This window comes from Loxodonta africana, chromosome 6, assembly GCF_030014295.1.
Source record: "Loxodonta africana isolate mLoxAfr1 chromosome 6, mLoxAfr1.hap2, whole genome shotgun sequence".
Taxonomy (NCBI): Eukaryota; Metazoa; Chordata; class Mammalia; order Proboscidea; family Elephantidae; genus Loxodonta; species Loxodonta africana.
Genome location: NC_087347.1, coordinates 133,903,360 through 133,915,677, shown reverse-complemented (window position 1 = coordinate 133,915,677; position 12,318 = coordinate 133,903,360). Strand labels below are relative to the sequence as shown.

The 12,318-nt window shown below is 42.9% G+C and overlaps 1 protein-coding gene across 2 annotated transcripts in view; it reads left to right on the top strand.

Moving 5' to 3' along the window:
* The window catches only part of CNTNAP5 (contactin associated protein family member 5), a 1,181,085-nt gene that overhangs the window by 594,711 nt on the left and 574,056 nt on the right, over window positions 1–12,318 (top strand). The window lies entirely within an intron of this gene.

Here is a 12,318-nt window from a genome sequence, read left to right as displayed (position 1 = left end):
TGCTCTCTCAGTCCATTCCTTGTCAGACAAGTCAACACAGGTTGAGCGTTTGACCCAAACATCCAGAAGCCAGCCCCCATGGAAGCAGTATGGACCACTATCCACGCATTTATTCCAACTCTGAAGAGGAAGCAGTTCTTTTTTTTTTTTTTCTTACTAAAGAACAAACAGCAACAAAAACACTGCATTCAGAATTAGCTATGTGACCTTTGGCAAGTCACTTAATTTCATTGTGCCTATGGGAGTAAGGATGATAATCTCATCCTCTTTAGCACAGCACAGACCACGAACAGAGCACTCCTAGATCCTCTGCAGATCTGACCAAGACACAAAATCTCCCGCACCTTCACCATGCGTATTCTAGGAAGGTGTCATTTTCCATTTCATAAGGAGGAAACGGAGACACACAGAGGCTAAATAACTTCCCAAACTGCATGTTCATTAGTAATGAGCCGGGGCTTCATCCCGAATTTGTCTGACTTCAAAGTCTGTATTTTCTCCATATGCAGCATTACCACGTGAGTCCTTCCGGCCCCCAAATTTTATCTCAGGTAAAAATTTGTTGTTGCTGTTTTCTGGGTGCAGTTAAGCTGATTCTGACTCATAGCGACCCCATGTGACAGAGTAGAACTGCCCCATAGGATTTTCTTGGGTGTAATCTTTATGGAACTAGATGGTCAGGCCTTTCTCCCACAGAGCGACTGGGTGGGTTTGAACCACCAACCTTTTAATTAGCAACCAGCTGCTTAAGTGTTGCACACCAGGGCTCCGTAAATAAAATTTAGCAGTTTTAAAAAATATTTTAATAATTTTTTTAAAAAGACTACTAAGCAAATCCTAGTACATATGGCATAGGAGTATAGAAAAAAAAATAGATAGCAACACTGTTAAAAATGGTCCCTAAATGACTAAAGTTTGAGGAGCACTAGTTTCGAAAGCAGCAGGTATAGATCTTAATATACAGTGACATGAAACAAGTCTGTGAGAAAGTCATGTGTGGGGCCATAATAGAGGCTCCTGACCACGTCTAGATTCCTTAGGGATAAGAACCAGGATCAGTCCAGAGCTGACTTCTATAAGGCAGAGGTCAGACATAACTCCGCTCTCCAACGTTTTTACCAATTCCAACACCAGCCGTTGTCCCAGTGGCATTCTCTTCTCATCTGCTGGGTTTGATAATTCATTGCAATGACCACACAGAACTCATGAACTGTACTTACAGTTAAGTGGTTTATTAAGGAGGTAACAGTACAATTCAGGATCAGGATCAGGAGCACATAGGAAGAGTCTGAAGGCTCCCCTGCAGCGGAGAACACATCCCTCCCTTCTTCAGTGCAGGACCAAAAACCAACCAAACCCGTTGCCGTCGAGTCGATGCCACCTCATAGGAGCCCTATAGGACAGAGTGGAAATGCCCCATAGAGTTTCCAAGGAGTACCTGATAGATTCGAACTGCCTACCTTTTGGTTAGCAGCCGTAGCACTTAACCACTATGCCACCAGGGTTTCCACAGTGCAGGACAGCTTATTTCAATCCTTGCTTATGCAAGCAAGCAGGCCCTCCTCTCTGCCACACATGCCATCTTCTGGCCATGCAGGCCTCCTTTTGGTACCACAGGCCTCCTTTTGGCCATGCGTGCCCCTCCAGCCTCACAAGCCTCTCTGCCTTTGGCTTTTGCTCTGTCAGCCTCTCCATTGCTAACTGACCCAGCTCATAGCCAGTATAGCAGCTCTCTCAGCTGCATTCCTAGCAGCAGGTTTCTGCTGTCACAGCCAGCTCTGCCACAGGGCCCCTGCTAGGCCTGTCACCACCAGCTCTGCCACAGCATCTTTTCTAGGCCTCTCACTATCTTCAGTGTTATAGCCTTTGACCCATGTTACAGCTTTTAGTAAGGCTCCTCATTCTTCTCTCTCTGCTTCTTCTCTCTTATTGCCTCTTTCCTTTTTTCTTTTCTTTCTGAAACCTCTGTGGCATTGGCAGCTTATGAAAGTTATCACCAAAAACCAAACCAAACCTATTGCCGTGAAATTGATTCTGACTCATGGTGACCTTATAAGGCAGAGTAGAATTGCCCCACTGAGTTTCCATGGAGCAGCTGGTGGATTTGAACTGCTGACCTTTGGGTTAGCAATTGAGCTTTTAAATACTGAGCCACCAAGGCTCTCCTTGTCAATTTTGAGGCATGGCCCTCTCAGCAAGGCCACACACTGACCATTCCCCTAGATGGAACATAGGCAGTTCATTTGCATAGCCTATAGTTACTTCAAAGAAGCCCTGGTGGTGTCGTGGTTAGGCACTTGGCTACTAACTGAAAGGTGGGTGGTTTGAACTCATCAGCCACTCCACAGGAGAAAGACTTGGCAGTCTGCTTCTATAAAGATTCAGTCTTAGAAACCCTATGGGCCCTGCTACCTTGTCCTATACGGTTGCTATTAGCCTGAATCAACTCATGGCAAAGGGTGATAGATAACTTCATTTGCATGGTCTACTGACCAGTCCCTTCAAGGCGAATACCAATCACAGGGCAGGCTGCAGCCCAGGGCCAGACAAAAAAGTATCAAACTATCAGGTTGTTTACAGCTTACCCAGGAAATGTCAATCAACTTGGACAAAAGGAACAACCCCTCTGGCATAGAACTCAGGATTTAGGGGGAAACTCTCTCATTCTGTATTTCCAAGGAACGAAGGCAAAAGGCAGCATAAAGGACTCATCTCACCCTATCATGCTTCTCAAACCTCTGGCTCTTCCCTCTGCTGTTCCTTCAACCTGGGAGAGTGGACTCTCCTACCCCTTCTCCATCTGTTATCTTACTATGGTTTCCCAGTCCTTCAAGAAGCAGCAAGTTCAGTTAACCGACAAGTACTCATTCAGGTCAGACAACAGGCTGGGCATTGGGCTAGGGGCTGAGGCAGGCTGCTAGCTCCATGGATCCTTGAGAAACTGCCATAAATCCACAGCCTGAATCAGTCTTCTATTTGCACTGGTGCTTACACCTATCACAATTACACTACATTGCATTTTTCTTTAATTTGAATGTCTGTCTTCCCCACTGGGCTGTGAGCTTTGTTATTCAAATGACTTAGAGAAAACTGAATTAAATAACAAAGGATATGACTAGGTAGTTGAGGTCAGGTCAGACCATGGGAGAGCCTCAAATGCCAATAAATGAACAAACAAGCCTATTGAGCCCCTGGAAATAGCAGATGGGCCCCAAACTGGGAGTCAGACAAATAGGCTCAAAACTTACCTCTTCTCCTTCCTAGTCTGTGGCCCTGGATAAATACCTTAACTTTGTCTCATTTGTAAACTGGTGCATATTAGTCATCTATAGCTTCCTAACTAAGGGCACCAGAACTTAGTGGCTGAAAATAACCTTTATCTTGCCTCAGTTTCTACGGAACCTAGGGGTGCCTTAGCTGCATGGTTCTGACTCAGGGTCTCTCACAAGACTGCAGGCTAGGTGTGAGATGGGGCTGCAGTCCTCTCAAGGCTCAGCTAGGGGAAGATCTGCTGCCAAGCTCACACAGTGGCTGTTGGCCGGCCTCAGAAATCTCCTTCCAACCTCATTCACATGAGCTGCTCCAGAAGGCTGCCCTATGACATGGCAACTGTCTTACCCCAGAGCGAGAGATACAAGATGGAGAGAACAAGCACCACAGCCTTTTCATAACCTGATGTGGTACCCCATCATTCTGGGGGCATTTGTGGTTCAGTGGTAGAATTCTTGCCTTCCATGTAGGAGACCTGGGTTCGATTCCTGGCTAAGGCATTTAGTGCACAGGAACCACCCATCTGTCATTGGAGGCTTACATGTTGCTATGACACTGAACAAGTTTCAGTAGAGCTTCCAGACCAAGATAGACTCGGAAGAAAAGCCTGGCAATCTACTTCCAAAAATCAGTCAATGAAAACCCTATGGATCACAGTGGCTCAATCGGCAATCGATCATGGGGATGGGGAATGTCCAGGCGACATTTCATTCCGTTGTACACAGGGTTGCCATGAGCTGGGACCAACCTGAAGGCAGCTAACAACAACAAGAACAACCGTATCAGTCAGCTGTGTCCGATTCATTAGAAGAAAGCAAATAAGTCCATCCCATACTCGAGTGGAGAGATTATACAAAGGCATGAATATTAAGAGGTACACATCTTGGGAGACATCTTAGAAACGGCCTGGTTCATGGGGTGAAGACAATTCTTTCTTCCCAAGACAGTGTGGACCTTAAATGAGATAGTATATATACAATATTTAGCATCTTACAGAGCAGATAATCAACAAATTTCATTCCCTTACGTACTGAACCAGCATCTGTAACTAGAAGGACCTCACTCCACAGAGGCACACAGGCTGTGAGTATATTTGTGCAGTTAGAAGGCCTTTACAAAATTTATTACTTTTCCAGTGTGAGTTAATCATGTAAAATCATAATATTTTTCATGCTCAAAGTTATAAAAATTATACCACAATTCTCCTTATAAAAGGAAGAAAAATACAGCTTGCTTCTCTCTAATCAGTACAGAGACTTGTAGGCCCTGGGTCAAAAATGCAGTTTTAATATAGTACAGACCCTGGTGGCACTTGGCTGAAAAGAACTCAGGTGTTGCCTGTATTATTCAGGACACGCCAGGCCCTGAAAACATGGTTATGGTTGAGAGAGAGGCTGGTAAAAGCAGCCGTGTTTCCCAGCTACAGAAGGCAGAAATCGTCAGTTATTTCAGACTTGTTTCTCAAGAAATGAAACAAGGACGTTTTAAAACTGTGCAGGCTGCGCTCTTTAAGTCTGCCTCAGACAACCCTTGCTTGATACACCCCAGGAAGAGTTTCTTGCAATTCAGAAATTGAACTCTCTTAATTTTTCTTTGAAGTGGATCAAGGTTTTGTGTCCGAGGGAATTTTCTTACCTGGAAAGGGTGGAGCATCAAAACAGACAGGCAAATAAACAAAAATGCTTTTCTCCTCCCTTACATGTCTGAGGAAACTGGTTTTCAAAGTCCTTGAGATCAGGTTGCCTTTCAGTGACCATCCCACTATGAAAAACTGCAAAGTGAAGGCCATTGTCCTAGTAATTCCTGTGGGCCAGTGGCGCTGCCCTTGGCCTATTGTGCATTATGAAGGACAGAAAAGAACACACAGCGTTTACTACTGGTGCAGTGAATCCAGATGTTTAAAGATGGATTCAATTAGACAGCAGTTCTGGTGTTTCCAAAAGGGATCTAAAAAGGAAGATAACACATAACCACAGCATATGTGGCTTTTTGGGTTGGGGGAGGGGGGAAGGAACCAGTTGCTGTCGAGTTGATTCTGACTCATGGTGACCCCATGCATGTCAGAGTAGAGCTGTGTTCCATAGATTTTCAATGGCTGATTTTTCAAAAGCAGATTGCCAGACGTTTCTTTTGAGGTGCCTCTAGGTAGACTTGAACTGCCAACCTTTTAGTTAGCAGCTGAGCGTGTTAACTGTTTGCACCACCCAAGACTCCTTTGAGGAAAGAGAGGGTTATTCATGAACTCTTTGGCTTGAAGATCAGGAAGAAAACTACAAACTAAATGCATTCTGAAAATGGAAGGCATCTGAATTTAGTTGTTTTAGGAGGTGTAGTTTCAGGACAACAATGAATCACTTCCTCCTAATTTTTCTTTATTTGCTATGTTTGTCATCACCTTTTGTGAAAGCCTTATTCATGTGAGCATGTCCAAAGGTCAAGGACCTCATTTCACTGTAAATGCTGTGAGAGTGGAGCCAAGGATTATCGCCGATCTCCTACAGTTTGGGTCTTGTGTTAGGGCCTTTTCATCGCGTCTGTAGAAACAACTCGTGAAACATAATGAGGTAGTTGTTGCTGTATCAGCAAGCACAGGAGGAAACTGAGGATCAGGAGTTACGTTAAAGTGGCCAACATTCTGTTCTAACTCAAGCCTTTCCTTTGGGCTTCCAAGCTCATGGTTCCCGCTACTATCCACATTCGTTTCTTATACTGCCAGTGGTTTAAATAACTCAAATGTAAAGACACATCGGCTTCAGGTGAAAGATCTACAATGTCCAATAGGTTATTGAGGAAAATGAGGCTCTTTAGAACCTAATGTGGTATCTTCTCAAAATGTTTTACTAGTGACAGATTCAAAGGTTAGGTGGGATTCACTCAATCGATTAGACTTCCAGTTTACTTTAGCTAAGGTTGTCTGTATATTACAAATTAAGTCATACCTATAGGAGTCTAGTGGCACAGTGGTGAAGAGCTCAACTGCTAACCAAAGGTCAACAGTTGGAATCTACCAGCCGCTCCTTAGAAACACTATGGGGCAGTTCTACTTTGTCCTATAGGGTTGCTATGGGTGGGAATCAACTCCATGGCAATGAGTTTGGTTATCTGTATATCAGGAGGCACACAAACATACACATGTACATATACACTCCAATATTCAAGCTTTTTCAAACTTTTTTAATGATCGGTACCAATCCTTCAGAGTCCCTGAGTGGTTAAATGTGCCTGACTGCTAACTGAAAGGTGGGAGGTTCTAGTCCATGCAGAGACTCCATGGAAAAAAGCCTTGGTGGTCTACTTCTGAAAAATCAGCCACTGAAAAGCTATGGAGCACAGTTCTGTTCTGACACACCTCGTGTCCCCACGCGTCAGAGTCGACTTGATGGCAAGTGGCCTGGTAATAGGTTCCTCAGTGGGGTCATCACCTAAGGACTAAGTGGTATGGAGAGTAGTAGGAGCTGTCTATCTGCTTCCAAAGGCAGTGCCCTGTATTGCACACCTTTCCCATCCTAGTCATCCCCAGTGTCTGCTGCCCCACGTGGAAATCCCACAGGTCTACAGGAACAGAGAACACATTTATGATATCTTGCTTCACAGTGAGGCCTGCCACTTGCCTTTTTGAGAATCAGAAAAGCCTTATTCATTTTATGTTTATTTATTTATTTTGTTGTTGTTGCTGAGAATATACACAGGAAACACAGGAAACATCCACCAATTCATCTGTTTTTACATGTTCAATTTAGTGACATTGATTACATTCTTTGGGTTGTGCATTCTCATCCTGTTTCTAAGTTGTTCCTTCACCATTAACATAAACTTACTGGTCCCTAAGGTTTCTACCTAATCATCTGAGTTGCTGTTGTCACTTTGAACACATATAACCTATTTTACACAAATAAAGTGTGTCTTCTGTTTTTTTTTTTTCCCCACTCTGCCCTCCCGATTCCCCACCGTGAGGTATTTTCATAGCACTGCTATGCCAATTTGTTTTTACCTGCGCTGTAAAAAAATTAGCATCTCAGGCTTCCAAAAGCACCTCAAGGGGGGATGGCGTAGTTGCAAACAAACCTAGGGTGTGCCTTATTTGCATAAAATACAGTAGATCTTAAAAGAGCATAGTGCTTAAGGCATTGTTTACTAGTTAAGCTAACCTATTGTTTGGTTTTAAGAAGACTTCAGAAGATATTTTTAGTTTAAGGCTTAAAGATTATCTCAGGGCAGTAGTTTCAGGGGTTCGTCCAGTCCCCATGACTCCAGAATATTTAGAGTCCATGAGAATTCCAAATTCTGTTCTGCATTTTTACCCTTTAGATCAGGATTAGTCTAAAGACTCTTTGATCAAAATATTCAGTAATGGTAACCAGGCACCATCCAGTTCTTCAGGTCTCATGACAAAGGAAGCAGTTGTTCATGGAGGCAATTAGCCACTGGTTCCATATCCTACTTCTATTCCTGACTCCCCTTCTTCCTTTTTTGCTCCAGGTAAATGAAGACCAATTGTTGAGTGCAATTGGATGGCTACTTGCAAGTTTTAAGACCCCAGACACTGTGCAAAGAACTGGAAGGTAGAACAGAAGCACTAAACAAGTTATTAGGCCATTAACTGGGATGTCCCATGAAACCATGATCCTAAATCTCCAAACCAAGGATCCAAATTCCATAAGGTTTTTGATTGTACCTAAGCAGCCTCAGGGAAACCCTAGTGGTGTAGTGGTTAAGAGCTACAGCTGCTAACCAAAAGGTCAGCATTTTGAATCCACCAGGCTCTCCTTGGAAACTCTATGGGGCAGCTCTACTCTGTCCTATAGGGTCGCTATGAGTCGGAATCAACAGTAATGGGTTTGTTTTTTTTTTTTTGGTTTAAGCAGCCTCAGTAGCTGTTTTTTTTGGGCGGGGGGTTACTGAAAAACTAAGTAGTCTACAGAGAAAACTGCTGCCAGTATAATTATTTTTGAAAGTGATCTGACATTTCAATGCTACTTTCATTTTTCTGATGGCAGGGAGCTGGACCATGACAATAGGAAGAATGTTGTCTGGTGACTTCAGTCTTTAAAATTTGAAGTCTGTTTTTGGTACTCTAATGCTTCTCAAAATTTCAACTCCCCACTGAAGAGTTGGGTTGGACAAAGAGGTAGAGCTCAGGCTTCAGCTGTAAGGGCTTCAGCCCAGCTGTGCTGCACACAGGTGCAGGGCTTGAGTAAGTCTTTTTCTGTTAGATCCACTCTCCTCTTGAGACAGTCCTTACTGAAGTTCCTTCCAGCCTATCTAAGAGTTCTTAAAAGAAGACAGTAAGCCAGCCCCACCCCTTGTTATCTCCCAGGGTGTTTAAAGGAACTGTGCCTTATTTTGGAAACCCTGATGATGTAATGGAAAACCTGGTGGAGTAGTGGTTAAATGCTACTACAGCTGCTAACCAAAGGATCAGTGGTTCAAATCCGCCAGGTGCTCCTTGGAAACCCTATGGGGCAGTTGTACTCCGTCCTAGAGTGTCGCTAGGAGCTGGAATTGACTTGACAGCACTGGGTTTTGGTTTGGTGGCTTAGTGGTTAAGAGCTAGAGCTGCTAACCAAAAGGATGGCAGTTGGAATCCACCAGGCACTCCTTAGAAACCCTATGGGGCAGTTCTACTCTGTTCTATAGGGTCACTATGAGTTGGAATCAACTTGAAGGCAACAGGTTTGGTTTGGTTTTTTGGTACCTTATTTTGAAAATAGGGTAGGTGGTCATGATTGGGGGTATCCAGGACCAAACACTGTACCAGAGGTTGTGCTTCTCAACTTCCAAAATTAATGTGCATTTTGTGTAGTAAGGAAAATCAACTTGGCCTCTTTGATACAAAAGTTTTGTGAATGAGATGTGAGTATGTTCCAGAAAGGCCATGCTTGTGATGCTCAGTGACCTGTAGAGAGTTTGAGCCAAAGACCCAAATTTCAGAAGTTGTTTGTTTTGGTATGTCACTTTTAAATCACTCTAGAATACTGTGTGTGTTGGTAGGGGAATTATCAGAATATATAGGTCCTGCAAACTGTCTTACTGATAGAAGAACAGTTGTGTGAACTAGAGGTACTTCATGTAGAGAAAAAACAAGGCACAGACATGTTGTTATTATTGTTTTTAGTGACCATTGATTCAGCTCCAATTCATGGCAACACCATGCACAATAGAACAAAACATTGACATTGCCTGGTCTTCACAATCATTGGTGTGCTCAAGTCCATCGTTTTAGTGACTATGTATTTTGAGCGTCTTCTACCCTAGGAGATTTTGTCATGATCCATAGGATTTTCATTGTTTAATTTTTAAAAGTAGATTGCCAGGTCTTTCTTCCCAGTCTGCTTCAGTCCGGAATCTCTGCTGAAACTAGTCCACTTAGATGACCCTGCTGGTATTTGAAATACTGGTGGCATACCTTCCAGCATCATAGCAACGCAGAAGCCCCCACAGTGGAACAAACTGAGAGACTGGTGCTGGAGAGACGTGATAAACCAAAACCAAACCCACTACGTTTGAGTTGATTCTGACTCATAGCGACCCTATAGACATGATCAAAACCCAGTGCCATCGAGTCGATTCCGACTCATAACGACCCTATAGGACAGAGTAGAACTGCCCTGTAGAGTTTCCAAGGAGCACCTGGAGGATTTGAACTGCCCACCTCTTGGTTAACAGTTGTAGCACTTAACCACTACTACACCACCAGGGTTTCCAATAGCGTGACAGGGTCTTCAAATATTGGGCAACTTTTCTTACAGATGAGAGGTTCATGTGCTTATGTCACTTCAGAACAAGCACCAGTAAGGGGAAGTGCCAGAGAGACCACTTTGGTTTTTCATTAGAGGATATTCTACCCAGAGCTTCCAGTTCTGGAGGGCGCTGCCTTAGTGTCACTAGAGGCATCAGACACAGACCAGTCTTTCAGGAGTAAGGGATACATCTATGTTTTAAAGATATTGTCTTAGCGCAACTGAGTTAAACCCAGGAAAGAGAGGAGGAAGTCTCAATCTGAGAGATTTCAATGCTACAGCTGATTACCACAAATAATTATAAGTTGGGAAAAAAAGAGCACACCCAAGCCAATTGCTGCTGTGGATATGACAGAAAGTCTGAGCCAAAGGAAACATGGTTAGTTAGCAAAGGACAGAAACCCACCAGGTTGCGTGGAAAAGTATTTAGCTGAGACAAATGGGAGGTAGACTGGGGGCCATCTCAGCTCACCTTATGCAGCTCTTAGCAAGCAACAATATTCATCATATTTCCTCAAATGCCTTATAATTTTTTAGTATCTCCACACTCCTTTGAATACTACTAGTACGAGAGCATTTAAAAACTACTAATTAAGCAATCCAGCCTAATTGGATGTTAACTTTCTCTTCGTGGTGGACTGCTCCCTAGCTCAAGGCATCATGAGATTATAGAGACATATCCTTAGATTCTTAGTCATAATGGATGCTTATTTGATGCTAATTTACCCCTGGCTGTGTTTAAATTAAGGAAATCATCCTGTATCTATGTTCAACACCATCTCACTTTTCCTTTAGAATTTATTTCAACTGATATCTTCCCAAAGTAGACCAGGTGCTCCATGATCCATACTTCTAGTTCTTCTTTGTGGCATTGCCATAAATTTGTGAATATGTCTATTACTTAAATGTGGGCATAACTAGTTGTTCAATGCTCTCTGCCACTACCATATAAAATCCATGGGAACAAAGGCACTGGTTGCCTTCCTCACCACTATTTGTCCAAGGCCTTGTCCAATATTGTATTAGCACAGGCCCTCAATAACTATTTGCTACATATGAGTGACCAAATGAATGATCCAGTAAAGTTAATCTCCACAACATTTCTGAAGTACATAATTTTAACAGTGAAAGAAGAGTTAATATAACTTCTAACAAACATTCATATTACAACAATTATATGCTGAAGAATGTGTCAAATGCAGGAATGAGCTGTACTCAGGGGAAGTACTAATTAGATCAAGGCCAGTGGAGCTCCCAGAGTTGGGGAGATGGCCTGGAGGGCTGAATCTCACTGGATGGAAGTGTTCACCCTGATTAATACTGGCAGCCAGATGGTTATAGGCTACAACCCTGCCATTAACAGAGCTGTTTCCCAAATATTGCCCTTTTTCATATAAGCCATTTGTATCCAGCAACCATCTGCACATCAAGTAAACATGACGAGTCTGTGAACTTCATCCTCTGCTTCAATTACGTTGTCATTAATGCCTCTGTGTTTGAGCTAAGATAATGTTGATGAGAAAATCCCATTAGTGAGAACAAATAAATAGATAGTCACGGGGCCATGATTGTCACCACAAACTGTCTGGCAGAGCCCAGAGTTCAAGTTCCAGAAGACAGAAATAAGATGGGGCATTCTACTTCATGGGAAACTGAGAAATGCAATCACCTGGGCATCAAGATATCAAGCAAAGGTTGGGAATATTTGCAAGGAATGATCTCTTCTGTATCCACAGCTTTTTCAGACCTGTGTAATGACATGGAAACATTTTATTTTTCAACTCTTCTTTCGCTGACTCTTTTTCAAAAATACAATGGAGAGAGCATTGTTTTTATTATTCTAGCATAATAATCTACTAGCCAAACATGTTATCACTTCCTTTGCTCTTTTTTTTCCCACTTTAAAAATTCTCTCAAATAATTCATTTTGCTTTTATTTAAATTCAGGAAGTCTTTGAAGTTCCCACTCTATGCTAGTGGGAGTCCATGGGTAGTGTAAAGGTTAACACACTTGGCTAGCAACCAAAAGATTGGAGGTTTAAGTCCACCAAGAGACACCTTAGAAGAAAGTCCTGCTGATCTATTTCTGAAAAATCACAGCCAAAGAAAAACCTATGGAGTGCAGTTCTATTCTGATGCATATGGGTTTGCTTTGAGTTGGAATGGACTCCGTGGCAACTGGTAGTCTGCACCAGTACTAGGCTTGAATCTGGAGATATGGGCATTGCCCTCCAGGAGGGCACTGTTTGTTTTTTTTAGTAAGTACCATATTTCACTATAATTGCCGCTTTAAGCAATTACCATAGTG